A 25,139-nucleotide genomic window follows, 5' to 3' on the forward strand; every position below is an offset into this window, starting at 1 on the left:
GGGAACCTTATTCTGCAAAACAGACACAGTGACTGAAACTATGCTGCACGGTATGATTTGGGACACGGCCTGCTCAGCTTTGTGCATTTCCCCTGTAGTCCGGTGTGTTTCATGTTCCGTGTAAACGTGAAAGTTGTCCTGTTTCGAGCAATGGGTGAAATCATTGAGCAAAGCAAGAATCGAAATTGCAGTAATGTCAAGTAGCTCATGGTAATTTGACCCAATCATAACCGATCATATATTCTCACGCACTCACAGATACATCTGTAGCTGAATCGAGTCTGAGAAGATAGACTCAGTTTACCAGTGATTTTTGTCTGGATTGATGGGCTATCGTTAACTGCTGAGAAATTGATATTGTCGACGGGCACATCCCAGCAGCTGTGCGAGTCGGAGAGGGATCTGTTGTTATGCAGGAACACAATTGGAAGTGCAAGAAAATGGAGATGTGGGCGTGTTGGTAGTGTGGCCGAGCGGTCTAAGGCGCTGGATTAAGGCTCCAGCCTCGGCAGAAGCCTGAGTTCGAATCCCACCGCTGCCATTTCTGCGGAGCAGCTAGTTTAAATGCTGTTTCGATCCCCTGCGGCATTTCTGTTTAAAACAGAAGCAAAATGAGTTTGCTTCCCGGGGAATTGATTGTGGTGTTGGAAAGTGCCGAATTTTCCAAAGTGTCTGTGCTGTCATGATCGTGTTCGCCTCCCGCGTGGAAAATCGCCAGCGGCTCTCCTGTTGCTTTCTGTTCCAGGCAAGTTGAGCTTTTATTGGAACCGAATGGAGACTGCTATTTCATCGTTGTTGCGAAACAGAGTCCTACGGTGACTCGACTCGTCGTTATTTGGTTTTCTGGCCAATGAGAAAATCGTTCCAATGTATTTCGATGTCATATGTTATTGAATTTCTCCCACTTCCTTCATTTCAGTCCTGGAGTCATCGGAAGGGAAAGGTAATCTAATCGAGACTGTGATTGGTGAAATTCACTTTTTATGGCCCATTCTTATTATGTTCTTTTTTTGTCTCTTTGCAGCATTGTCTGGGAAGTGGTGGTGCACTCAGGCTCCAGTATGTTTGAAAGAGTAGTTTGGAATTGCCCTGTTGTTAGTTGTGTGATTACGTTATGGCTCATGCCCCCTGACTGTCTCACATTTAGCATTCATGCTCGCTGTGTCTGAAAATGCATTTGGTTTTCCCGTTTTGTTTGTGTTCCGTGTTAAATGCTTTCTGTTTTGCGATTCGCTCAATACATTACGAATTAACAGGGTTTCTGAGGTAACTTCCAGCTGCAAAAATCCTCAACTGAGAATCTGGGAAATTTTCACGGAGTATGGTCAGTCGGAGCAAAAGTAAGGAAGTCGTTCGTTTCTGCAGTGTTTCACAATGCTACCTTTCCCGTGAGCAGTCGAACAGACGAAAAGATTTTGCCACAGACTGCGACGGTAAGCTCCGCAAAAACGTAATTCTTTAAAGCAGGTGTAAGCGACACAACGTTATTGGGGTACACCGCGTGGAAACAGATACTTCGGTGTATCTCGTCCATGCTCACCACATAGCCAAAATTAAACAAGTCCCATTAAACAACGAGCTAACGGAAACAGAAAGGTGAAAGGTCGAATGGCTTCAACTTTCAGTGCTGGATGCCACTGAGCTGCAGCGGGGACGACCGAGGCTTGTTTCTGTAGTGTAGTGGTCATCACGTTCGCCTTACACGCGAAAGGTCCCCAGTTCGAAACTGGGCAGAAACTGATTTGCTCTTCAACTGCAGCCTTTGACATCGACAAGAACGGAGCTTTCTTGCTTGCTTTCCCATGTGCAAACCTGCCTTCGAGTTTGCTCGAATAAATCGTCGCTCGTAGTGCAATGCAATGCCGCTCCGTTTAATTACTGTGCAAAAGCATTGTAAAGTTTTTCTCCAACCTGGTTCTGATCATATGCCATTCTGTTTGAGAGTGTAGTTACCCCCTTCTGATCCTTCCACGAAAAGCATTACCGCATTCGCATTCCTTGCGCAGGCGGCCCGGTTCAAAGACAGGGAAGAAGCTGATGTGCTGGTGTCACAGTGCACCACGGATTCCTCAACTAGTCTGTCTGTCAAATGTATCCCAAAGTCGTCTCTGAAAGACCTCATTTGGAAGGTGTCTGTTGTTATTCAACGTGTGAGAATTGGCACCAGAGGTCCTGAATCATGTTTTGGAGCAGTTCGCACCTTAGTGGCTCATTCAATCAGCAACAGCAATGAAAGAAATTCCACTCTCAGAGGAACCACTGAACCTTTGCTTTCATAGCGTCGCTAGTATTAAGGTGCGCCCCGAGATCTAAGCCAGGTTGGAACGGAAACGGAGGAATCGACAGAGAGGCTACAGAATGACATCGCATCCATTTGGTTTTCATTAAATCACTGACGAGCAGGAAAATGTAAACGGGGAGGGCGAGTGGGGAAGTGAGGCAGTTGCAGCTCTGGAGAAAGTCCTTCGTTGTGATTCACTCAGCAACCAGAGACGTGACGGTGACTCAGGCGTGAGAGCTCTTCACATCGTGAACAAAAAGCAATCAAGGGCAGTTAGCACCTCTTCCGGAGTGGGGGTGGGGTGAGGTAATTACCTTTTGACTTCTGTTACTATGTTCGGAAACTGCCTTTTGGATTGAGGTGAAGAGAAACTGCATTTCTAAAAAGCACCATGGAACTTGTGAAACTTTATTGAGTCGCTTTTTCTCATCGATTCCCACACAGGTTTCCAACTCAGTTGGTATCCATGAGGCTCATGTCCAGGTGCAATCTGCAGCAAATTGCACGGTTAGGTAAAAGGCAAGGAAAGTGGCATCTCGAACCGGCCCCGAGGTCAGACCTTCCTCACAATGTAATCTGTCCTTCTCGGATTGTAATGCTACCTCCGGTTTTAGGGTGGAACATTCTTTGGGAACCTTATTCTGCAAAACAGACACAGTGACTGAAACTATGCTGCACGGTATGATTTGGGACACGGCCTGCTCAGCTTTGTGCATTTCCCCTGTAGTCCGGTGTGTTTCATGTTCCGTGTAAACGTGAAAGTTGTCCTGTTTCGAGCAATGGGTGAAATCATTGAGCAAAGCAAGAATCGAAATTGCAGTAATGTCAAGTAGCTCATGGTAATTTGACCCAATCATAACCGATCATATATTCTCACGCACTCACAGATATATCTGTAGCTGAATCGAGTCTGAGAAGATAGACTCAGTTTACCAGTGATTTTTGTCTGGATTGATGGGCTATCGTTAACTGCTGAGAAATTGATATTGTAGACGGGCACATCCCAGCAGCTGTGCGAGTCGGAGAGGGATCTGTTGTTATGCAGGAACACAATTGGAAGTGCAAGAAAATGGAGAGGTGGGCGTGTTGGTAGTGTGGCCGAGCGGTCTAAGGCGCTGGATTAAGGCTCCAGCCTCGGCAGAGGCGTGAGTTCGAATCCCACCGCTGCCATTTCTGCGGAGCAGCTAGTTTAAATGCTGTTTCGATCCCCTGCGGCATTTCTGTTTAAAACAGAAGCAAAATGAGTTTGCTTCCCGGGGAATTGATTGTGGTGTTGCAAAGTGCCGAATTTTCCAAAGTGTCTGTGCTGTCATGATCGTGTTCGCCTCCCGCGTGGAAAATCGCCAGCGGCTCTCCTGTTGCTTTCTGTTCCAGGCAAGTTGAGCTTTTACTGGAACCGAATAGAGACTGCTATTTCATCGTTGTTGCGAAACAGAGTCCTACGGTGACTCGACTCGTCGTTATTTGGTTTTCTGGCCAATGAGAAAATCGTTCCAATGTATTTCGATGTCATATGTTATTGAATTTCTCCCACTTCCTTCATTTCAGTCCTGGAGTCATCGGAAGGGAAAGGTAATCTAATCGAGACTGTGATTGGTGAAATTCACTTTTTATGGCCCATTCTTATTATGTTCTTTTTTTGTCTCTTTGCAGCATTTTCTGGGAAGTGGTGGTGCACTCAGGCTCCAGTATGTTTGAAAGAGTAGTTTGGAATTGCCCTGTTGTTAGTTGTGTGATTACGTTATGGCTCATGCCCCCTGACTGTCTCACATTTAGCATTCATGCTCGCTGTGTCTGAAAATGCATTTGGTTTTCCCGTTTTGTTTGTGTTCCGTGTTAAATGCTTTCTGTTTTGCGATTCGCTCAATACATTACGAATTAACAGGGTTTCTGAGGTAACTTCCAGCTGCAAAAATCCTCAACTGAGAATCTGGGAAATTTTCACGGAGTATGGTCAGTCGGAGCAAAAGTAAGGAAGTCGTTCGTTTCTGCAGTGTTTCACAATGCTACCTTTCCCGTGAGCAGTCGAACAGACGAAAAGATTTTGCCACAGACTGCGACGGTAAGCTCCGCAAAAACGTAATTCTTTAAAGCAGGTGTAAGCGACACAACGTTATTGGGGTACACCGCGTGGAAACAGATACTTCGGTGTATCTCGTCCATGCTCACCACATAGCCAAAATTAAACAAGTCCCATTAAACAACGAGCTAACGGAAACAGAAAGGTGAAAGGTCGAATGGCTTCAACTTTCAGTGCTGGATGCCACTGAGCTGCAGCGGGGACGACCGAGGCTTGTTTCTGTAGTGTAGTGGTCATCACGTTCGCCTTACACGCGAAAGGTCCCCAGTTCGAAACTGGGCAGAAACTGCTTTGCTCTTCAACTGCAGCCTTTGACATCGACAAGAACGGAGCTTTCTTGCTTGCTTTCCCATGTGCAAACCTGCCTTCGAGTTTGCTCGAATAAATCGTCGCTCGTAGTGCAATGCAATGCCGCTCCGTTTAATTACTGTGCAAAAGCATTGTAAAGTTTTTCTCCAACCTGGTTCTGATCATATGCCATTCTGTTTGAGAGTGTAGTTACCCCCTTCTGATCCTTCCACGAAAAGCATTACCGCATTCGCATTCCTTGCGCAGGCGGCCCGGTTCAAAGACAGGGAAGAAGCTGATGTGCTGGTGTCACAGTGCACCACGGATTCCTCAACTAGTCTGTCTGTCAAATGTATCCCAAAGTCGTCTCTGAAAGACCTCATTTGGAAGGTGTCTGTCGTTATTCAACGTGTGAGAATTGGCACCAGAGGTCCTGAATCATGTTTTGGAGCAGTTCGCACGTTAGTGGCTCATTCAATCAGCAACAGCAATGAAAGAAATTCCACTCTCAGAGGAACCACTGAACCTTTGCTTTCATAGCGTCGCTAGTATTAAGGTGCGCCCCGAGATCTAAGCCAGGTTGGAACGGAAACGGAGGAATCGACAGAGAGGCTACAGAATGACATCGCATCCATTTGGTTTTCATTAAATCACTGACGAGCAGGAAAATGTAAACGGGGAGGGCGAGTGGGGAAGTGAGGCAGTTGCAGCTCTGGAGAAAGTCCTTCGTTGTGATTCACTCAGCAACCAGAGACGTGACGGTGACTCAGGCGTGAGAGCTCTTCACATCGTGAACAAAAAGCAATCAAGGGCAGTTAGCACCTCTTCCGGAGTGGGGGTGGGGTGAGGTAATTACCTTTTGACTTCTGTTACTATGTTCGGAAACTGCCTTTTGGATTGAGGTGAAGAGAAACTGCATTTCTAAAAAGCACCATGGAACTTGTGAAACTTTATTGAGTCGCTTTTTCTCATCGATTCCCACACAGGTTTCCAACTCAGTTGGTATCCATGAGGCTCATGTCCAGGTGCAATCTGCAGCAAATTGCACGGTTAGGTAAAAGGCAAGGAAAGTGGCATCTCGAACCGGCCCCGAGGTCAGACCTTCCTCACAATGTAATCTGTCCTTCTCGGATTGTAATGCTACCTCCGGTTTTAGGGTGGAACATTCTTTGGGAACCTTATTCTGCAAAACAGACACAGTGACTGAAACTATGCTGCACGGTATGATTTGGGACACGGCCTGCTCAGCTTTGTGCATTTCCCCTGTAGTCCGGTGTGTTTCATGTTCCGTGTAAACGTGAAAGTTGTCCTGTTTCGAGCAATGGGTGAAATCATTGAGCAAAGCAAGAATCGAAATTGCAGTAATGTCAAGTAGCTCATGGTAATTTGACCCAATCTTATCCGATCATATATTCTCACGCACTCACAGATACATCTGTAGCTGAATCGAGTCTGAGAAGATAGACTCAGTTTACCAGTGATTTTTGTCTGGATTGATGGGCTATCGTTAACTGCTGAGAAATTGATAGAGTAGACGGGCACATCCCAGCAGCTGTGCGAGTCGGAGAGGGATCATGGAACCCTTTTCACGTGAGTTTACATCTGTTGTTATGCAGGAACACAATTGGAAGTGCAAGAAAATGGAGATGTGGGCGTGTTGGTAGAGTGGCCGGGCGGTCTAAGGCGCTGGATTAAGGCTTCCAGCCTCGGCAGAGGCGTGAGTTCGAATCCCACCGCTGCCATTTCTGCGGAGCAGCTAGTTTAAATGCTGTTTCGATCCCCTGCGGCATTTCTGTTTAAAACAGAAGCAAAATGAGTTTGCTTCCCGGGGAATTGATTGTGGTGTTGGAAAGTGCCGAATTTTCCAAAGTGTCTGTGCTGTCATGATCGTGTTCGCCTCCCGCGTGGAAAATCGCCAGCGGCTCTCCTGTTGCTTTCTGTTCCAGGCAAGTTGAGCTTTTACTGGAACCGAATGGAGACTGCTATTTCATCGTTGTTGCGAAACAGAGTCCTACGGTGACTCGACTCGTCGTTATTTGGTTTTCTGGCCAATGAGAAAATCGTTCCAATGTATTTCGATGTCATATGTTATTGAATTTCTCCCACTTCCTTCATTTCAGTCCTGGAGTCATCGGAAGGGAAAGGTAATCTAATCGAGACTGTGATTGGTGAAATTCACTTTTTATGGCCCATTCTTATTATGTTCTTTTTTTGTCTCTTTGCAGCATTGTCTGGGAAGTGGTGGTGCACTCAGGCTCCAGTATGTTTGAAAGAGTAGTTTGGAATTGCCCTGTTGTTAGTTGTGTGATTACGTTATGGCTCATGCCCCCTGACTGTCTCACATTTAGCATTCATGCTCGCTGTGTCTGAAAATGCATTTGGTTTTCCCGTTTTGTTTGTGTTCCGTGTTAAATGCTTTCTGTTTTGCGATTCGCTCAATACATTACGAATTAACAGGGTTTCTGAGGTAACTTCCAGCTGCAAAAATCCTCAACTGAGAATCTGGGAAATTTTCACGGAGTATGGTCAGTCGGAGCAAAAGTAAGGAAGTCGTTCGTTTCTGCAGTGTTTCACAATGCTACCTTTCCCGTGAGCAGTCGAACAGACGAAAAGATTTTGCCACAGACTGCGACGGTAAGCTCCGCAAAAACGTAATTCTTTAAAGCAGGTGTAAGCGACACAACGTTATTGGGGTACACCGCGTGGAAACAGATACTTCGGTGTATCTCGTCCATGCTCACCACATAGCCAAAATTAAACAAGTCCCATTAAACAACGAGCTAACGGAAACAGAAAGGTGAAAGGTCGAATGGCTTCAACTTTCAGTGCTGGATGCCACTGAGCTGCAGCGGGGACGACCGAGGCTTGTTTCTGTAGTGTAGTGGTCATCACGTTCGCCTTACACGCGAAAGGTCCCCAGTTCGAAACTGGGCAGAAACTGCTTTGCTCTTCAACTGCTGCCTTTGACATCGACAAGAACGGAGCTTTCTTGCTTGCTTTCCCATGTGCAAACCTGCCTTCGAGTTTGCTCGAATAAATCGTCGCTCGTAGTGCAATGCAATGCCGCTCCGTTTAATTACTGTGCAAAAGCATTGTAAAGTTTTTCTCCAACCTGGTTCTGATCATATGCCATTCTGTTTGAGAGTGTAGTTACCCCCTTCTGATCCTTCCACGAAAAGCATTACCGCATTCGCATTCCTTGCGCAGGCGGCCCGGTTCAAAGACAGGGAAGAAGCTGATGTGCTGGTGTCACAGTGCACCACGGATTCCTCAACTAGTCTGTCTGTCAAATGTATCCCAAAGTCGTCTCTGAAAGACCTCATTTGGAAGGTGTCTGTCGTTATTCAACGTGTGAGAATTGGCACCAGAGGTCCTGAATCATGTTTTGGAGCAGTTCGCACGTTAGTGGCTCATTCAATCAGCAACAGCAATGAAAGAAATTCCACTCTCAGAGGAACCACTGAACCTTTGCTTTCATAGCGTCGCTAGTATTAAGGTGCGCCCCGAGATCTAAGCCAGGTTGGAACGGAAACGGAGGAATCGACAGAGAGGCTACAGAATGACATCGCATCCATTTGGTTTTCATTAAATCACTGACGAGCAGGAAAATGTAAACGGGGAGGGCGAGTGGGGAAGTGAGGCAGTTGCAGCTCTGGAGAAAGTCCTTCGTTGTGATTCACTCAGCAACCAGAGACGTGACGGTGACTCAGGCGTGAGAGCTCTTCACATCGTGAACAAAAAGCAATCAAGGGCAGTTAGCACCTCTTCCGGAGTGGGGGTGGGGTGAGGTAATTACCTTTTGACTTCTGTTACTATGTTCGGAAACTGCCTTTTGGATTGAGGTGAAGAGAAACTGCATTTCTAAAAAGCACCATGGAACTTGTGAAACTTTATTGAGTCGCTTTTTCTCATCGATTCCCACACAGGTTTCCAACTCAGTTGGTATCCATGAGGCTCATGTCCAGGTGCAATCTGCAGCAAATTGCACGGTTAGGTAAAAGGCAAGGAAAGTGGCATCTCGAACCGGCCCCGAGGTCAGACCTTCCTCACAATGTAATCTGTCCTTCTCGGATTGTAATGCTACCTCCGGTTTTAGGGTGGAACATTCTTTGGGAACCTTATTCTGCAAAACAGACACAGTGACTGAAACTATGCTGCACGGTATGATTTGGGACACGGCCTGCTCAGCTTTGTGCATTTCCCCTGTAGTCCGGTGTGTTTCATGTTCCGTGTAAACGTGAAAGTTGTCCTGTTTCGAGCAATGGGTGAAATCATTGAGCAAAGCAAGAATCGAAATTGCAGTAATGTCAAGTAGCTCATGGTAATTTGACCCAATCTTATCCGATCATATATTCTCACGCACTCACAGATACATCTGTAGCTGAATCGAGTCTGAGAAGATAGACTCAGTTTACCAGTGATTTTTGTCTGGATTGATGGGCTATCGTTAACTGCTGAGAAATTGATAGAGTAGACGGGCACATCCCAGCAGCTGTGCGAGTCGGAGAGGGATCATGGAACCCTTTTCACGTGAGTTTACATCTGTTGTTATGCAGGAACACAATTGGAAGTGCAAGAAAATGGAGATGTGGGCGTGTTGGTAGAGTGGCCGGGCGGTCTAAGGCGCTGGATTAAGGCTTCCAGCCTCGGCAGAGGCGTGAGTTCGAATCCCACCGCTGCCATTTCTGCGGAGCAGCTAGTTTAAATGCTGTTTCGATCCCCTGCGGCATTTCTGTTTAAAACAGAAGCAAAATGAGTTTGCTTCCCGGGGAATTGATTGTGGTGTTGGAAAGTGCCGAATTTTCCAAAGTGTCTGTGCTGTCATGATCGTGTTCGCCTCCCGCGTGGAAAATCGCCAGCGGCTCTCCTGTTGCTTTCTGTTCCAGGCAAGTTGAGCTTTTACTGGAACCGAATGGAGACTGCTATTTCATCGTTGTTGCGAAACAGAGTCCTACGGTGACTCGACTCGTCGTTATTTGGTTTTCTGGCCAATGAGAAAATCGTTCCAATGTATTTCGATGTCATATGTTATTGAATTTCTCCCACTTCCTTCATTTCAGTCCTGGAGTCATCGGAAGGGAAAGGTAATCTAATCGAGACTGTGATTGGTGAAATTCACTTTTTATGGCCCATTCTTATTATGTTCTTTTTTTGTCTCTTTGCAGCATTGTCTGGGAAGTGGTGGTGCACTCAGGCTCCAGTATGTTTGAAAGAGTAGTTTGGAATTGCCCTGTTGTTAGTTGTGTGATTACGTTATGGCTCATGCCCCCTGACTGTCTCACATTTAGCATTCATGCTCGCTGTGTCTGAAAATGCATTTGGTTTTCCCGTTTTGTTTGTGTTCCGTGTTAAATGCTTTCTGTTTTGCGATTCGCTCAATACATTACGAATTAACAGGGTTTCTGAGGTAACTTCCAGCTGCAAAAATCCTCAACTGAGAATCTGGGAAATTTTCACGGAGTATGGTCAGTCGGAGCAAAAGTAAGGAAGTCGTTCGTTTCTGCAGTGTTTCACAATGCTACCTTTCCCGTGAGCAGTCGAACAGACGAAAAGATTTTGCCACAGACTGCGACGGTAAGCTCCGCAAAAACGTAATTCTTTAAAGCAGGTGTAAGCGACACAACGTTATTGGGGTACACCGCGTGGAAACAGATACTTCGGTGTATCTCGTCCATGCTCACCACATAGCCAAAATTAAACAAGTCCCATTAAACAACGAGCTAACGGAAACAGAAAGGTGAAAGGTCGAATGGCTTCAACTTTCAGTGCTGGATGCCACTGAGCTGCAGCGGGGCCGACCGAGGCTTGTTTCTGTAGTGTAGTGGTCATCACGTTCGCCTTACACGCGAAAGGTCCCCAGTTCGAAACTGGGCAGAAACTGCTTTGCTCTTCAACTGCAGCCTTTGACATCGACAAGAACGGAGCTTTCTTGCTTGCTTTCCCATGTGCAAACCTGCCTTCGAGTTTGCTCGAATAAATCGTCGCTCGTAGTGCAATGCAATGCCGCTCCGTTTAATTACTGTGCAAAAGCATTGTAAAGTTTTTCTCCAACCTGGTTCTGATCATATGCCATTCTGTTTGAGAGTGTAGTTACCCCCTTCTGATCCTTCCACGAAAAGCATTACCGCATTCGCATTCCTTGCGCAGGCGGCCCGGTTCAAAGACAGGGAAGAAGCTGATGTGCTGGTGTCACAGTGCACCACGGATTCCTCAACTAGTCTGTCTGTCAAATGTATCCCAAAGTCGTCTCTGAAAGACCTCATTTGGAAGGTGTCTGTCGTTATTCAACGTGTGAGAATTGGCACCAGAGGTCCTGAATCATGTTTTGGAGCAGTTCGCACCTTAGTGGCTCATTCAATCAGCAACAGCAATGAAAGAAATTCCACTCTCAGAGGAACCACTGAACCTTTGCTTTCATAGCGTCGCTAGTATTAAGGTGCGCCCCGAGATCTAAGCCAGGTTGGAACGGAAACGGAGGAATCGACAGAGAGGCTACAGAATGACATCGCATCCATTTGGTTTTCATTAAATCACTGACGAGCAGGAAAATGTAAACGGGGAGGGCGAGTGGGGAAGTGAGGCAGTTGCAGCTCTGGAGAAAGTCCTTCGTTGTGATTCACTCAGCAACCAGAGACGTGACGGTGACTCAGGCGTGAGAGCTCTTCACATCGTGAACAAAAAGCAATCAAGGGCAGTTAGCACCTCTTCCGGAGTGGGGGTGGGGTGAGGTAATTACCTTTTGACTTCTGTTACTATGTTCGGAAACTGCCTTTTGGATTGAGGTGAAGAGAAACTGCATTTCTAAAAAGCACCATGGAACTTGTGAAACTTTATTGAGTCGCTTTTTCTCATCGATTCCCACACAGGTTTCCAACTCAGTTGGTATCCATGAGGCTCATGTCCAGGTGCAATCTGCAGCAAATTGCACGGTTAGGTAAAAGGCAAGGAAAGTGGCATCTCGAACCGGCCCCGAGGTCAGACCTTCCTCACAATGTAATCTGTCCTTCTCGGATTGTAATGCTACCTCCGGTTTTAGGGTGGAACATTCTTTGGGAACCTTATTCTGCAAAACAGACACAGTGACTGAAACTATGCTGCACGGTATGATTTGGGACACGGCCTGCTCAGCTTTGTGCATTTCCCCTGTAGTCCGGTGTGTTTCATGTTCCGTGTAAACGTGAAAGTTGTCCTGTTTCGAGCAATGGGTGAAATCATTGAGCAAAGCAAGAATCGAAATTGCAGTAATGTCAAGTAGCTCATGGTAATTTGACCCAATCTTATCCGATCATATATTCTCACGCACTCACAGATACATCTGTAGCTGAATCGAGTCTGAGAAGATAGACTCAGTTTACCAGTGATTTTTGTCTGGATTGATGGGCTATCGTTAACTGCTGAGAAATTGATAGAGTAGACGGGCACATCCCAGCAGCTGTGCGAGTCGGAGAGGGATCATGGAACCCTTTTCACGTGAGTTTACATCTGTTGTTATGCAGGAACACAATTGGAAGTGCAAGAAAATGGAGATGTGGGCGTGTTGGTAGAGTGGCCGGGCGGTCTAAGGCGCTGGATTAAGGCTTCCAGCCTCGGCAGAGGCGTGAGTTCGAATCCCACCGCTGCCATTTCTGCGGAGCAGCTAGTTTAAATGCTGTTTCGATCCCCTGCGGCATTTCTGTTTAAAACAGAAGCAAAATGAGTTTGCTTCCCGGGGAATTGATTGTGGTGTTGGAAAGTGCCGAATTTTCCAAAGTGTCTGTGCTGTCATGATCGTGTTCGCCTCCCGCGTGGAAAATCGCCAGCGGCTCTCCTGTTGCTTTCTGTTCCAGGCAAGTTGAGCTTTTACTGGAACCGAATGGAGACTGCTATTTCATCGTTGTTGCGAAACAGAGTCCTACGGTGACTCGACTCGTCGTTATTTGGTTTTCTGGCCAATGAGAAAATCGTTCCAATGTATTTCGATGTCATATGTTATTGAATTTCTCCCACTTCCTTCATTTCAGTCCTGGAGTCATCGGAAGGGAAAGGTAATCTAATCGAGACTGTGATTGGTGAAATTCACTTTTTATGGCCCATTCTTATTATGTTCTTTTTTTGTCTCTTTGCAGCATTGTCTGGGAAGTGGTGGTGCACTCAGGCTCCAGTATGTTTGAAAGAGTAGTTTGGAATTGCCCTGTTGTTAGTTGTGTGATTACGTTATGGCTCATGCCCCCTGACTGTCTCACATTTAGCATTCATGCTCGCTGTGTCTGAAAATGCATTTGGTTTTCCCGTTTTGTTTGTGTTCCGTGTTAAATGCTTTCTGTTTTGCGATTCGCTCAATACATTACGAATTAACAGGGTTTCTGAGGTAACTTCCAGCTGCAAAAATCCTCAACTGAGAATCTGGGAAATTTTCACGGAGTATGGTCAGTCGGAGCAAAAGTAAGGAAGTCGTTCGTTTCTGCAGTGTTTCACAATGCTACCTTTCCCGTGAGCAGTCGAACAGACGAAAAGATTTTGCCACAGACTGCGACGGTAAGCTCCGCAAAAACGTAATTCTTTAAAGCAGGTGTAAGCGACACAACGTTATTGGGGTACACCGCGTGGAAACAGATACTTCGGTGTATCTCGTCCATGCTCACCACATAGCCAAAATTAAACAAGTCCCATTAAACAACGAGCTAACGGAAACAGAAAGGTGAAAGGTCGAATGGCTTCAACTTTCAGTGCTGGATGCCACTGAGCTGCAGCGGGGACGACCGAGGCTTGTTTCTGTAGTGTAGTGGTCATCACGTTCGCCTTACACGCGAAAGGTCCCCAGTTCGAAACTGGGCAGAAACTGCTTTGCTCTTCAACTGCAGCCTTTGACATCGACAAGAACGGAGCTTTCTTGCTTGCTTTCCCATGTGCAAACCTGCCTTCGAGTTTGCTCGAATAAATCGTCGCTCGTAGTGCAATGCAATGCCGCTCCGTTTAATTACTGTGCAAAAGCATTGTAAAGTTTTTCTCCAACCTGGTTCTGATCATATGCCATTCTGTTTGAGAGTGTAGTTACCCCCTTCTGATCCTTCCACGAAAAGCATTACCGCATTCGCATTCCTTGCGCAGGCGGCCCGGTTCAAAGACAGGGAAGAAGCTGATGTGCTGGTGTCACAGTGCACCACGGATTCCTCAACTAGTCTGTCTGTCAAATGTATCCCAAAGTCGTCTCTGAAAGACCTCATTTGGAAGGTGTCTGTCGTTATTCAACGTGTGAGAATTGGCACCAGAGGTCCTGAATCATGTTTTGGAGCAGTTCGCACGTTAGTGGCTCATTCAATCAGCAACAGCAATGAAAGAAATTCCACTCTCAGAGGAACCACTGAACCTTTGCTTTCATAGCGTCGCTAGTATTAAGGTGCGCCCCGAGATCTAAGCCAGGTTGGAACGGAAACGGAGGAATCGACAGAGAGGCTACAGAATGACATCGCATCCATTTGGTTTTCATTAAATCACTGACGAGCAGGAAAATGTAAACGGGGAGGGCGAGTGGGGAAGTGAGGCAGTTGCAGCTCTGGAGAAAGTCCTTCGTTGTGATTCACTCAGCAACCAGAGACGTGACGGTGACTCAGGCGTGAGAGCTCTTCACATCGTGAACAAAAAGCAATCAAGGGCAGTTAGCACCTCTTCCGGAGTGGGGGTGGGGTGAGGTAATTACCTTTTGACTTCTGTTACTATGTTCGGAAACTGCCTTTTGGATTGAGGTGAAGAGAAACTGCATTTCTAAAAAGCACCATGGAACTTGTGAAACTTTATTGAGTCGCTTTTTCTCATCGATTCCCACACAGGTTTCCAACTCAGTTGGTATCCATGAGGCTCATGTCCAGGTGCAATCTGCAGCAAATTGCACGGTTAGGTAAAAGGCAAGGAAAGTGGCATCTCGAACCGGCCCCGAGGTCAGACCTTCCTCACAATGTAATCTGTCCTTCTCGGATTGTAATGCTACCTCCGGTTTTAGGGTGGAACATTCTTTGGGAACCTTATTCTGCAAAACAGACACAGTGACTGAAACTATGCTGCACGGTATGATTTGGGACACGGCCTGCTCAGCTTTGTGCATTTCCCCTGTAGTCCGGTGTGTTTCATGTTCCGTGTAAACGTGAAAGTTGTCCTGTTTCGAGCAATGGGTGAAATCATTGAGCAAAGCAAGAATCGAAATTGCAGTAATGTCAAGTAGCTCATGGTAATTTGACCCAATCTTATCCGATCATATATTCTCACGCACTCACAGATACATCTGTAGCTGAATCGAGTCTGAGAAGATAGACTCAGTTTACCAGTGATTTTTGTCTGGATTGATGGGCTATCGTTAACTGCTGAGAAATTGATAGAGTAGACGGGCACATCCCAGCAGCTGTGCGAGTCGGAGAGGGATCATGGAACCCTTTTCACGTGAGTTTACATCTGTTGTTATGCAGGAACACAATTGGAAGTGCAAGAAAATGGAGATGTGGGCGTGTTGGTAGAGTGGCCGGGCGGTCTAAGGCGCTGGATTAAGGCTTCCAGCCTCGGCAGAGGCGTGAGTTCGAATCCCACCGCTGCCATTTCTGCGGAGCAGCTAGTTTAAATGCTGTTTCGATCCCCTGCGGCATTTCTGTTTAAAACAGAAGCAAAATGAGTTTGCTTCCCGGGGAATTGATTGTGGTGTTGGAAAGTGCCGAATTTTCCAAAGTGTCTGTGCTGTCATGATCGTGTTCGCCTCCCGCGTGGAAAATCGCCAGCGGCTCTCCTGTTGCTTTCTGTTCCAGGCAAGTTGAGCTTTTACTGGAACCGAATGGAGACTGCTATTTCATCGTTGTTGCGAAACAGAGTCCTACGGTGACTCGACTCGTCGTTATTTGGTTTTCTGGCCAATGAGAAAATCGTTCCAATGTATTTCGATGTCATATGTTATTGAATTTCTCCCACTTCCTTCATTTCAGTCCTGGAGTCATCGGAAGGGAAAGGTAATCTAATCGAGACTGTGATTGGTGAAATTCACTTTTTATGGCCCATTCTTATTATGTTCTTTTTTTGTCTCTTTGCAGCATTGTCTGGGAAGTGGTGGTGCACTCAGGCTCCAGTATGTTTGAAAGAGTAGTTTGGAATTGCCCTGTTGTTAGTTGTGTGATTACGTTATGGCTCATGCCCCCTGACTGTCTCACATTTAGCATTCATGCTCGCTGTGTCTGAAAATGCATTTGGTTTTCCCGTTTTGTTTGTGTTCCGTGTTAAATGCTTTCTGTTTTGCGATTCGCTCAATACATTACGAATTAACAGGGTTTCTGAGGTAACTTCCAGCTGCAAAAATCCTCAACTGAGAATCTGGGAAATTTTCACGGAGTATGGTCAGTCGGAGCAAAAGTAAGGAAGTCGTTCGTTTCTGCAGTGTTTCACAATGCTACCTTTCCCGTGAGCAGTCGAACAGACGAAAAGATTTTGCCACAGACTGCGACGGTAAGCTCCGCAAAAACGTAATTCTTTAAAGCAGGTGTAAGCGACACAACGTTATTGGGGTACACCGCGTGGAAACAGATACTTCGGTGTATCTCGTCCATGCTCACCACATAGCCAAAATTAAACAAGTCCCATTAAACAACGAGCTAACGGAAACAGAAAGGTGAAAGATCGAATGGCTTCAACTTTCAGTGCTGGATGCCACTGAGCTGCAGCGGGGACGACCGAGGCTTGTTTCTGTAGTGTAGTGGTCATCACGTTCGCCTTACACGCGAAAGATCCCCAGTTCGAAACTGGGCAGAAACTGATTTGCTCTTCAACTGCAGCCTTTGACATCGACAAGAACGGAGCTTTCTTGCTTGCTTTCCCATGTGCAAACCTGCCTTCGAGTTTGCTCGAATAAATCGTCGCTCGTAGTGCAATGCAATGCCGCTCCGTTTAATTACTGTGCAAAAGCATTGTAAAGTTTTTCTCCAACCTGGTTCTGATCATATGCCATTCTGTTTGAGAGTGTAGTTACCCCCTTCTGATCCTTCCACGAAAAGCATTACCGCATTCGCATTCCTTGCGCAGGCGGCCCGGTTCAAAGACAGGGAAGAAGCTGATGTGCTGGTGTCACAGTGCACCACGGATTCCTCAACTAGTCTGTCTGTCAAATGTATCCCAAAGTCGTCTCTGAAAGACCTCATTTGGAAGGTGTCTGTCGTTATTCAACGTGTGAGAATTGGCACCAGAGGTCCTGAATCATGTTTTGGAGCAGTTCGCACGTTAGTGGCTCATTCAATCAGCAACAGCAATGAAAGAAATTCCACTCTCAGAGGAACCACTGAACCTTTGCTTTCATAGCGTCGCTAGTATTAAGGTGCGCCCCGAGATCTAAGCCAGGTTGGAACGGAAACGGAGGAATCGACAGAGAGGCTACAGAATGACATCGCATCCATTTGGTTTTCATTAAATCACTGACGAGCAGGAAAATGTAAACGGGGAGGGCGAGTGGGGAAGTGAGGCAGTTGCAGCTCTGGAGAAAGTCCTTCGTTGTGATTCACTCAGCAACCAGAGACGTGACGGTGACTCAGGCGTGAGAGCTCTTCACATCGTGAACAAAAAGCAATCAAGGGCAGTTAGCACCTCTTCCGGAGTGGGGGTGGGGTGAGGTAATTACCTTTTGACTTCTGTTACTATGTTCGGAAACTGCCTTTTGGATTGAGGTGAAGAGAAACTGCATTTCTAAAAAGCACCATGGAACTTGTGAAACTTTATTGAGTCGCTTTTTCTCATCGATTCCCACACAGGTTTCCAACTCAGTTGGTATCCATGAGGCTCATGTCCAGGTGCAATCTGCAGCAAATTGCACGGTTAGGTAAAAGGCAAGGAAAGTGGCATCTCGAACCGGCCCCGAGGTCAGACCTTCCTCACAATGTAATCTGTCCTTCTCGGATTGTAATGCTACCTCCGGTTTTAGGGTGGAACATTCTTTGGGAACCTTATTCTGCAAAACAGACACAGTGACTGAAACTATGCTGCACGGTATGATTTGGGACACGGCCTGCTCAGCTTTGTGCATTTCCCCTGTAGTCCGGTGTGTTTCATGTTCCGTGTAAACGTGAAAGTTGTCCTGTTTCGAGCAATGGGTGAAATCATTGAGCAAAGCAAGAATCGAAATTGCAGTAATGTCAAGTAGCTCATGGTAATTTGACCCAATCATAACCGATCATATATTCTCACGCACTCACAGATACATCTGTAGCTGAATCGAGTCTGAGAAGATAGACTCAGTTTACCAGTGATTTTTGTCTGGATTGATGGGCTATCGTTAACTGCTGAGAAATTGATATTGTCGACGGGCACATCCCAGCAGCTGTGCGAGTCGGAGAGGGATCTGTTGTTATGCAGGAACACAATTGGAAGTGCAAGAAAATGGAGATGTGGGCGTGTTGGTAGTGTGGCCGAGCGGTCTAAGGCGCTGGATTAAGGCTCCAGCCTCGGCAGAAGCCTGAGTTCGAATCCCACCGCTGCCATTTCTGCGGAGCAGCTAGTTTAAATGCTGTTTCGATCCCCTGCGGCATTTCTGTTTAAAACAGAAGCAAAATGAGTTTGCTTCCCGGGGAATTGATTGTGGTGTTGGAAAGTGCCGAATTTTCCAAAGTGTCTGTGCTGTCATGATCGTGTTCGCCTCCCGCGTGGAAAATCGCCAGCGGCTCTCCTGTTGCTTTCTGTTCCAGGCAAGTTGAGCTTTTATTGGAACCGAATGGAGACTGCTATTTCATCGTTGTTGCGAAACAGAGTCCTACGGTGACTCGACTCGTCGTTATTTGGTTTTCTGGCCAATGAGAAAATCGTTCCAATGTATTTCGATGTCATATGTTATTGAATTTCTCCCACTTCCTTCATTTCAGTCCTGGAGTCATCGGAAGGGAAAGGTAATCTAATCGAGACTGTGATTGGTGAAATTCACTTTTTATGGCCCATTCTTATTATGTTCTTTTTTTGTCTCTTTGCAGCATTGTCTGGGAAGTGGTGGTGCACTCAGGCTCCAGTATGTTTGAAAGAGTAGTTTGGAATTGCCCTGTTGTTAGTTGTGTGATTACGTTATGGCTCATGCCCCCTGACTGTCTCACATTTAGCATTCATGCTCGCTGTGTCTGAAAATGCATTTGGTTTTCCCGTTTTGTTTGTGTTCCGTGTTAAATGCTTTCTGTTTTGCGATTCGCTCAATACATTACGAATTAACAGGGTTTCTGAGGTAACTTCCAGCTGCAAAAATCCTCAACTGAGAATCTGGGAAATTTTCACGGAGTATGGTCAGTCGGAGCAAAAGTAAGGAAGTCGTTCGTTTCTGCAGTGTTTCACAATGCTACCTTTCCCGTGAGCAGTCGAACAGACGAAAAGATTTTGCCACAGACTGCGACGGTAAGCTCCGCAAAAACGTAATTCTTTAAAGCAGGTGTAAGCGACACAACGTTATTGGGGTACACCGCGTGGAAACAGATACTTCGGTGTATCTCGTCCATGCTCACCACATAGCCAAAATTAAACAAGTCCCATTAAACAACGAGCTAACGGAAACAGAAAGGTGAAAGGTCGAATGGCTTCAACTTTCAGTGCTGGATGCCACTGAGCTGCAGCGGGGACGACCGAGGCTTGTTTCTGTAGTGTAGTGGTCATCACGTTCGCCTTACACGCGAAAGGTCCCCAGTTCGAAACTGGGCAGAAACTGATTTGCTCTTCAACTGCAGCCTTTGACATCGACAAGAACGGAGCTTTCTTGCTTGCTTTCCCATGTGCAAACCTGCCTTCGAGTTTGCTCGAATAAATCGTCGCTCGTAGTGCAATGCAATGCCGCTCCGTTTAATTACTGTGCAAAAGCATTGTAAAGTTTTTCTCCAACCTGGTTCTGATCATATGCCATTCTGTTTGAGAGTGTAGTTACCCCCTTCTGATCCTTCCACGAAAAGCATTACCGCATTCGCATTCCTTGCGCAGGCGGCCCGGTTCAAAGACAGGGAAGAAGCTGATGTGCTGGTGTCACAGTGCACCACGGATTCCTCAACTAGTCTGTCTGTCAAATGTATCCCAAAGTCGTCTCTGAAAGACCTCATTTGGAAGGTGTCTGTTGTTATTCAACGTGTGAGAATTGGCACCAGAGGTCCTGAATCATGTTTTGGAGCAGTTCGCACCTTAGTGGCTCATTCAATCAGCAACAGCAATGAAAGAAATTCCACTCTCAGAGGAACCACTGAACCTTTGCTTTCATAGCGTCGCTAGTATTAAGGTGCGCCCCGAGATCTAAGCCAGGTTGGAACGGAAACGGAGGAATCGACAGAGAGGCTACAGAATGACATCGCATCCATTTGGTTTTCATTAAATCACTGACGAGCAGGAAAATGTAAACGGGGAGGGCGAGTGGGGAAGTGAGGCAGTTGCAGCTCTGGAGAAAGTCCTTCGTTGTGATTCACTCAGCAACCAGAGACGTGACGGTGACTCAGGCGTGAGAGCTCTTCACATCGTGAACAAAAAGCAATCAAGGGCAGTTAGCACCTCTTCCGGAGTGGGGGTGGGGTGAGGTAATTACCTTTTGACTTCTGTTACTATGTTCGGAAACTGCCTTTTGGATTGAGGTGAAGAGAAACTGCATTTCTAAAAAGCACCATGGAACTTGTGAAACTTTATTGAGTCGCTTTTTCTCATCGATTCCCACACAGGTTTCCAACTCAGTTGGTATCCATGAGGCTCATGTCCAGGTGCAATCTGCAGCAAATTGCACGGTTAGGTAAAAGGCAAGGAAAGTGGCATCTCGAACCGGCCCCGAGGTCAGACCTTCCTCACAATGTAATCTGTCCTTCTCGGATTGTAATGCTACCTCCGGTTTTAGGGTGGAACATTCTTTGGGAACCTTATTCTGCAAAACAGACACAGTGACTGAAACTATGCTGCACGGTATGATTTGGGACACGGCCTGCTCAGCTTTGTGCATTTCCCCTGTAGTCCGGTGTGTTTCATGTTCCGTGTAAACGTGAAAGTTGTCCTGTTTCGAGCAATGGGTGAAATCATTGAGCAAAGCAAGAATCGAAATTGCAGTAATGTCAAGTAGCTCATGGTAATTTGACCCAATCATAACCGATCATATATTCTCACGCACTCACAGATATATCTGTAGCTGAATCGAGTCTGAGAAGATAGACTCAGTTTACCAGTGATTTTTGTCTGGATTGATGGGCTATCGTTAACTGCTGAGAAATTGATATTGTAGACGGGCACATCCCAGCAGCTGTGCGAGTCGGAGAGGGATCTGTTGTTATGCAGGAACACAATTGGAAGTGCAAGAAAATGGAGAGGTGGGCGTGTTGGTAGTGTGGCCGAGCGGTCTAAGGCGCTGGATTAAGGCTCCAGCCTCGGCAGAGGCGTGAGTTCGAATCCCACCGCTGCCATTTCTGCGGAGCAGCTAGTTTAAATGCTGTTTCGATCCCCTGCGGCATTTCTGTTTAAAACAGAAGCAAAATGAGTTTGCTTCCCGGGGAATTGATTGTGGTGTTGCAAAGTGCCGAATTTTCCAAAGTGTCTGTGCTGTCATGATCGTGTTCGCCTCCCGCGTGGAAAATCGCCAGCGGCTCTCCTGTTGCTTTCTGTTCCAGGCAAGTTGAGCTTTTACTGGAACCGAATAGAGACTGCTATTTCATCGTTGTTGCGAAACAGAGTCCTACGGTGACTCGACTCGTCGTTATTTGGTTTTCTGGCCAATGAGAAAATCGTTCCAATGTATTTCGATGTCATATGTTATTGAATTTCTCCCACTTCCTTCATTTCAGTCCTGGAGTCATCGGAAGGGAAAGGTAATCTAATCGAGACTGTGATTGGTGAAATTCACTTTTTATGGCCCATTCTTATTATGTTCTTTTTTTGTCTCTTTGCAGCATTTTCTGGGAAGTGGTGGTGCACTCAGGCTCCAGTATGTTTGAAAGAGTAGTTTGGAATTGCCCTGTTGTTAGTTGTGTGATTACGTTATGGCTCATGCCCCCTGACTGTCTCACATTTAGCATTCATGCTCGCTGTGTCTGAAAATGCATTTGGTTTTCCCGTTTTGTTTGTGTTCCGTGTTAAATGCTTTCTGTTTTGCGATTCGCTCAATACATTACGAATTAACAGGGTTTCTGAGGTAACTTCCAGCTGCAAAAATCCTCAACTGAGAATCTGGGAAATTTTCACGGAGTATGGTCAGTCGGAGCAAAAGTAAGGAAGTCGTTCGTTTCTGCAGTGTTTCACAATGCTACCTTTCCCGTGAGCAGTCGAACAGACGAAAAGATTTTGCCACAGACTGCGACGGTAAGCTCCGCAAAAACGTAATTCTTTAAAGCAGGTGTAAGCGACACAACGTTATTGGGGTACACCGCGTGGAAACAGATACTTCGGTGTATCTCGTCCATGCTCACCACATAGCCAAAATTAAACAAGTCCCATTAAACAACGAGCTAACGGAAACAGAAAGGTGAAAGGTCGAATGGCTTCAACTTTCAGTGCTGGATGCCACTGAGCTGCAGCGGGGACGACCGAGGCTTGTTTCTGTAGTGTAGTGGTCATCACGTTCGCCTTACACGCGAAAGGTCCCCAGTTCGAAACTGGGCAGAAACTGATTTGCTCTTCAACTGCAGCCTTTGACATCGACAAGAACGGAGCTTTCTTGCTTGCTTTCCCATGTGCAAACCTGCCTTCGAGTTTGCTCGAATAAATCGTCGCTCGTAGTGCAATGCAATGCCGCTCCGTTTAATTACTGTGCAAAAGCATTGTAAAGTTTTTCTCCAACCTGGTTCTGATCATATGCCATTCTGTTTGAGAGTGTAGTTACCCCCTTCTGATCCTTCCACGAAAAGCATTACCGCATTCGCATTCCTTGCGCAGGCGGCCCGGTTCAAAGACAGGGAAGAAGCTGATGTGCTGGTGTCACAGTGCACCACGGATTCCTCAACTAGTCTGTCTGTCAAATGTATCCCAAAGTCGTCTCTGAAAGACCTCATTTGGAAGGTGTCTGTTGTTATTCAACGTGTGAGAATTGGCACCAGAGGTCCTGAATCATGTTTTGGAGCAGTTCGCACCTTAGTGGCTCATTCAATCAGCAACAGCAATGAAAGAAATTCCACTCTCAGAGGAACCACTGAACCTTTGCTTTCATAGCGTCGCTAGTATTAAGGTGCGCCCCGAGATCTAAGCCAGGTTGGAACGGAAACGGAGGAATCGACAGAGAGGCTACAGAATGACATCGCATCCATTTGGTTTTCATTAAATCACTGACGAGCAGGAAAATGTAAACGGGGAGGGCGAGTGGGGAAGTGAGGCAGTTGCAGCTCTGGAGAAAGTCCTTCGTTGTGATTCACTCAGCAACCAGAGACGTGACGGTGACTCAGGCGTGAGAGCTCTTCACATCGTGAACAAAAAGCAATCAAGGGCAGTTAGCACCTCTTCCGGAGTGGGGGTGGGGTGAGGTAATTACCTTTTGACTTCTGTTACTATGTTCGGAAACTGCCTTTTGGATTGAGGTGAAGAGAAACTGCATTTCTAAAAAGCACCATGGAACTTGTGAAACTTTATTGAGTCGCTTTTTCTCATCGATTCCCACACAGGTTTCCAACTCAGTTGGTATCCATGAGGCTCATGTCCAGGTGCAATCTGCAGCAAATTGCACGGTTAGGTAAAAGGCAAGGAAAGTGGCATCTCGAACCGGCCCCGAGGTCAGACCTTCCTCACAATGTAATCTGTCCTTCTCGGATTGTAATGCTACCTCCGGTTTTAGGGTGGAACATTCTTTGGGAACCTTATTCTGCAAAACAGACACAGTGACTGAAACTATGCTGCACGGTATGATTTGGGACACGGCCTGCTCAGCTTTGTGCATTTCCCCTGTAGTCCGGTGTGTTTCATGTTCCGTGTAAACGTGAAAGTTGTCCTGTTTCGAGCAATGGGTGAAATCATTGAGCAAAGCAAGAATCGAAATTGCAGTAATGTCAAGTAGCTCATGGTAATTTGACCCAATCATAACCGATCATATATTCTCACGCACTCACAGATATATCTGTAGCTGAATCGAGTCTGAGAAGATAGACTCAGTTTACCAGTGATTTTTGTCTGGATTGATGGGCTATCGTTAACTGCTGAGAAATTGATATTGTAGACGGGCACATCCCAGCAGCTGTGCGAGTCGGAGAGGGATCTGTTGTTATGCAGGAACACAATTGGAAGTGCAAGAAAATGGAGAGGTGGGCGTGTTGGTAGTGTGGCCGAGCGGTCTAAGGCGCTGGATTAAGGCTCCAGCCTCGGCAGAGGCGTGAGTTCGAATCCCACCGCTGCCATTTCTGCGGAGCAGCTAGTTTAAATGCTGTTTCGATCCCCTGCGGCATTTCTGTTTAAAACAGAAGCAAAATGAGTTTGCTTCCCGGGGAATTGATTGTGGTGTTGCAAAGTGCCGAATTTTCCAAAGTGTCTGTGCTGTCATGATCGTGTTCGCCTCCCGCGTGGAAAATCGCCAGCGGCTCTCCTGTTGCTTTCTGTTCCAGGCAAGTTGAGCTTTTACTGGAACCGAATAGAGACTGCTATTTCATCGTTGTTGCGAAACAGAGTCCTACGGTGACTCGACTCGTCGTTATTTGGTTTTCTGGCCAATGAGAAAATCGTTCCAATGTATTTCGATGTCATATGTTATTGAATTTCTCCCACTTCCTTCATTTCAGTCCTGGAGTCATCGGAAGGGAAAGGTAATCTAATCGAGACTGTGATTGGTGAAATTCACTTTTTATGGCCCATTCTTATTATGTTCTTTTTTTGTCTCTTTGCAGCATTTTCTGGGAAGTGGTGGTGCACTCAGGCTCCAGTATGTTTGAAAGAGTAGTTTGGAATTGCCCTGTTGTTAGTTGTGTGATTACGTTATGGCTCATGCCCCCTGACTGTCTCACATTTAGCATTCATGCTCGCTGTGTCTGAAAATGCATTTGGTTTTCCCGTTTTGTTTGTGTTCCGTGTTAAATGCTTTCTGTTTTGCGATTCGCTCAATACATTACGAATTAACAGGGTTTCTGAGGTAACTTCCAGCTGCAAAAATCCTCAACTGAGAATCTGGGAAATTTTCACGGAGTATGGTCAGTCGGAGCAAAAGTAAGGAAGTCGTTCGTTTCTGCAGTGTTTCACAATGCTACCTTTCCCGTGAGCAGTCGAACAGACGAAAAGATTTTGCCACAGACTGCGACGGTAAGCTCCGCAAAAACGTAATTCTTTAAAGCAGGTGTAAGCGACACAACGTTATTGGGGTACACCGCGTGGAAACAGATACTTCGGTGTATCTCGTCCATGCTCACCACATAGCCAAAATTAAACAAGTCCCATTAAACAACGAGCTAACGGAAACAGAAAGGTGAAAGGTCGAATGGCTTCAACTTTCAGTGCTGGATGCCACTGAGCTGCAGCGGGGACGACCGAGGCTTGTTTCTGTAGTGTAGTGGTCATCACGTTCGCCTTACACGCGAAAGGTCCCCAGTTCGAAACTGGGCAGAAACT

The 25,139-nt window shown here is 46.4% G+C and overlaps 9 non-coding genes across 9 annotated transcripts; all 9 read left to right on the top strand.

Annotated features, from left to right (window-relative positions):
* Nucleotides 1–1,666: 1,666 nt before the first annotated feature.
* Nucleotides 1,667–1,739, top strand: trnav-uac (transfer RNA valine (anticodon UAC)). Its single transcript has one exon. It is a non-coding gene; the product is annotated as a tRNA-Val (tRNA).
* Nucleotides 1,740–4,576: 2,837 nt separating this feature from the next.
* On the top strand, nt 4,577–4,649 carry trnav-uac (transfer RNA valine (anticodon UAC)). Its single transcript has one exon. It is a non-coding gene; the product is annotated as a tRNA-Val (tRNA).
* A 2,867-nt stretch (nt 4,650–7,516) lies between these two features.
* Nucleotides 7,517–7,589, top strand: trnav-uac (transfer RNA valine (anticodon UAC)). The gene has a single exon. It is a non-coding gene; the product is annotated as a tRNA-Val (tRNA).
* Nucleotides 7,590–10,456: 2,867 nt separating this feature from the next.
* Nucleotides 10,457–10,529, top strand: trnav-uac (transfer RNA valine (anticodon UAC)). The gene has a single exon. It is a non-coding gene; the product is annotated as a tRNA-Val (tRNA).
* Nucleotides 10,530–13,396: 2,867 nt separating this feature from the next.
* trnav-uac (transfer RNA valine (anticodon UAC)) lies at nt 13,397–13,469 on the top strand. The gene has a single exon. It is a non-coding gene; the product is annotated as a tRNA-Val (tRNA).
* A 2,867-nt stretch (nt 13,470–16,336) lies between these two features.
* On the top strand, nt 16,337–16,409 carry trnav-uac (transfer RNA valine (anticodon UAC)). Its single transcript has one exon. It is a non-coding gene; the product is annotated as a tRNA-Val (tRNA).
* A 2,837-nt stretch (nt 16,410–19,246) lies between these two features.
* Nucleotides 19,247–19,319, top strand: trnav-uac (transfer RNA valine (anticodon UAC)). Its single transcript has one exon. It is a non-coding gene; the product is annotated as a tRNA-Val (tRNA).
* A 2,837-nt stretch (nt 19,320–22,156) lies between these two features.
* On the top strand, nt 22,157–22,229 carry trnav-uac (transfer RNA valine (anticodon UAC)). The gene has a single exon. It is a non-coding gene; the product is annotated as a tRNA-Val (tRNA).
* A 2,837-nt stretch (nt 22,230–25,066) lies between these two features.
* On the top strand, nt 25,067–25,139 carry trnav-uac (transfer RNA valine (anticodon UAC)). The gene has a single exon. It is a non-coding gene; the product is annotated as a tRNA-Val (tRNA).

Source organism: Chiloscyllium punctatum, chromosome 18 (assembly GCF_047496795.1).
Source record: "Chiloscyllium punctatum isolate Juve2018m chromosome 18, sChiPun1.3, whole genome shotgun sequence".
Lineage (NCBI taxonomy): Eukaryota > Metazoa > Chordata > Chondrichthyes > Orectolobiformes > Hemiscylliidae > Chiloscyllium > Chiloscyllium punctatum.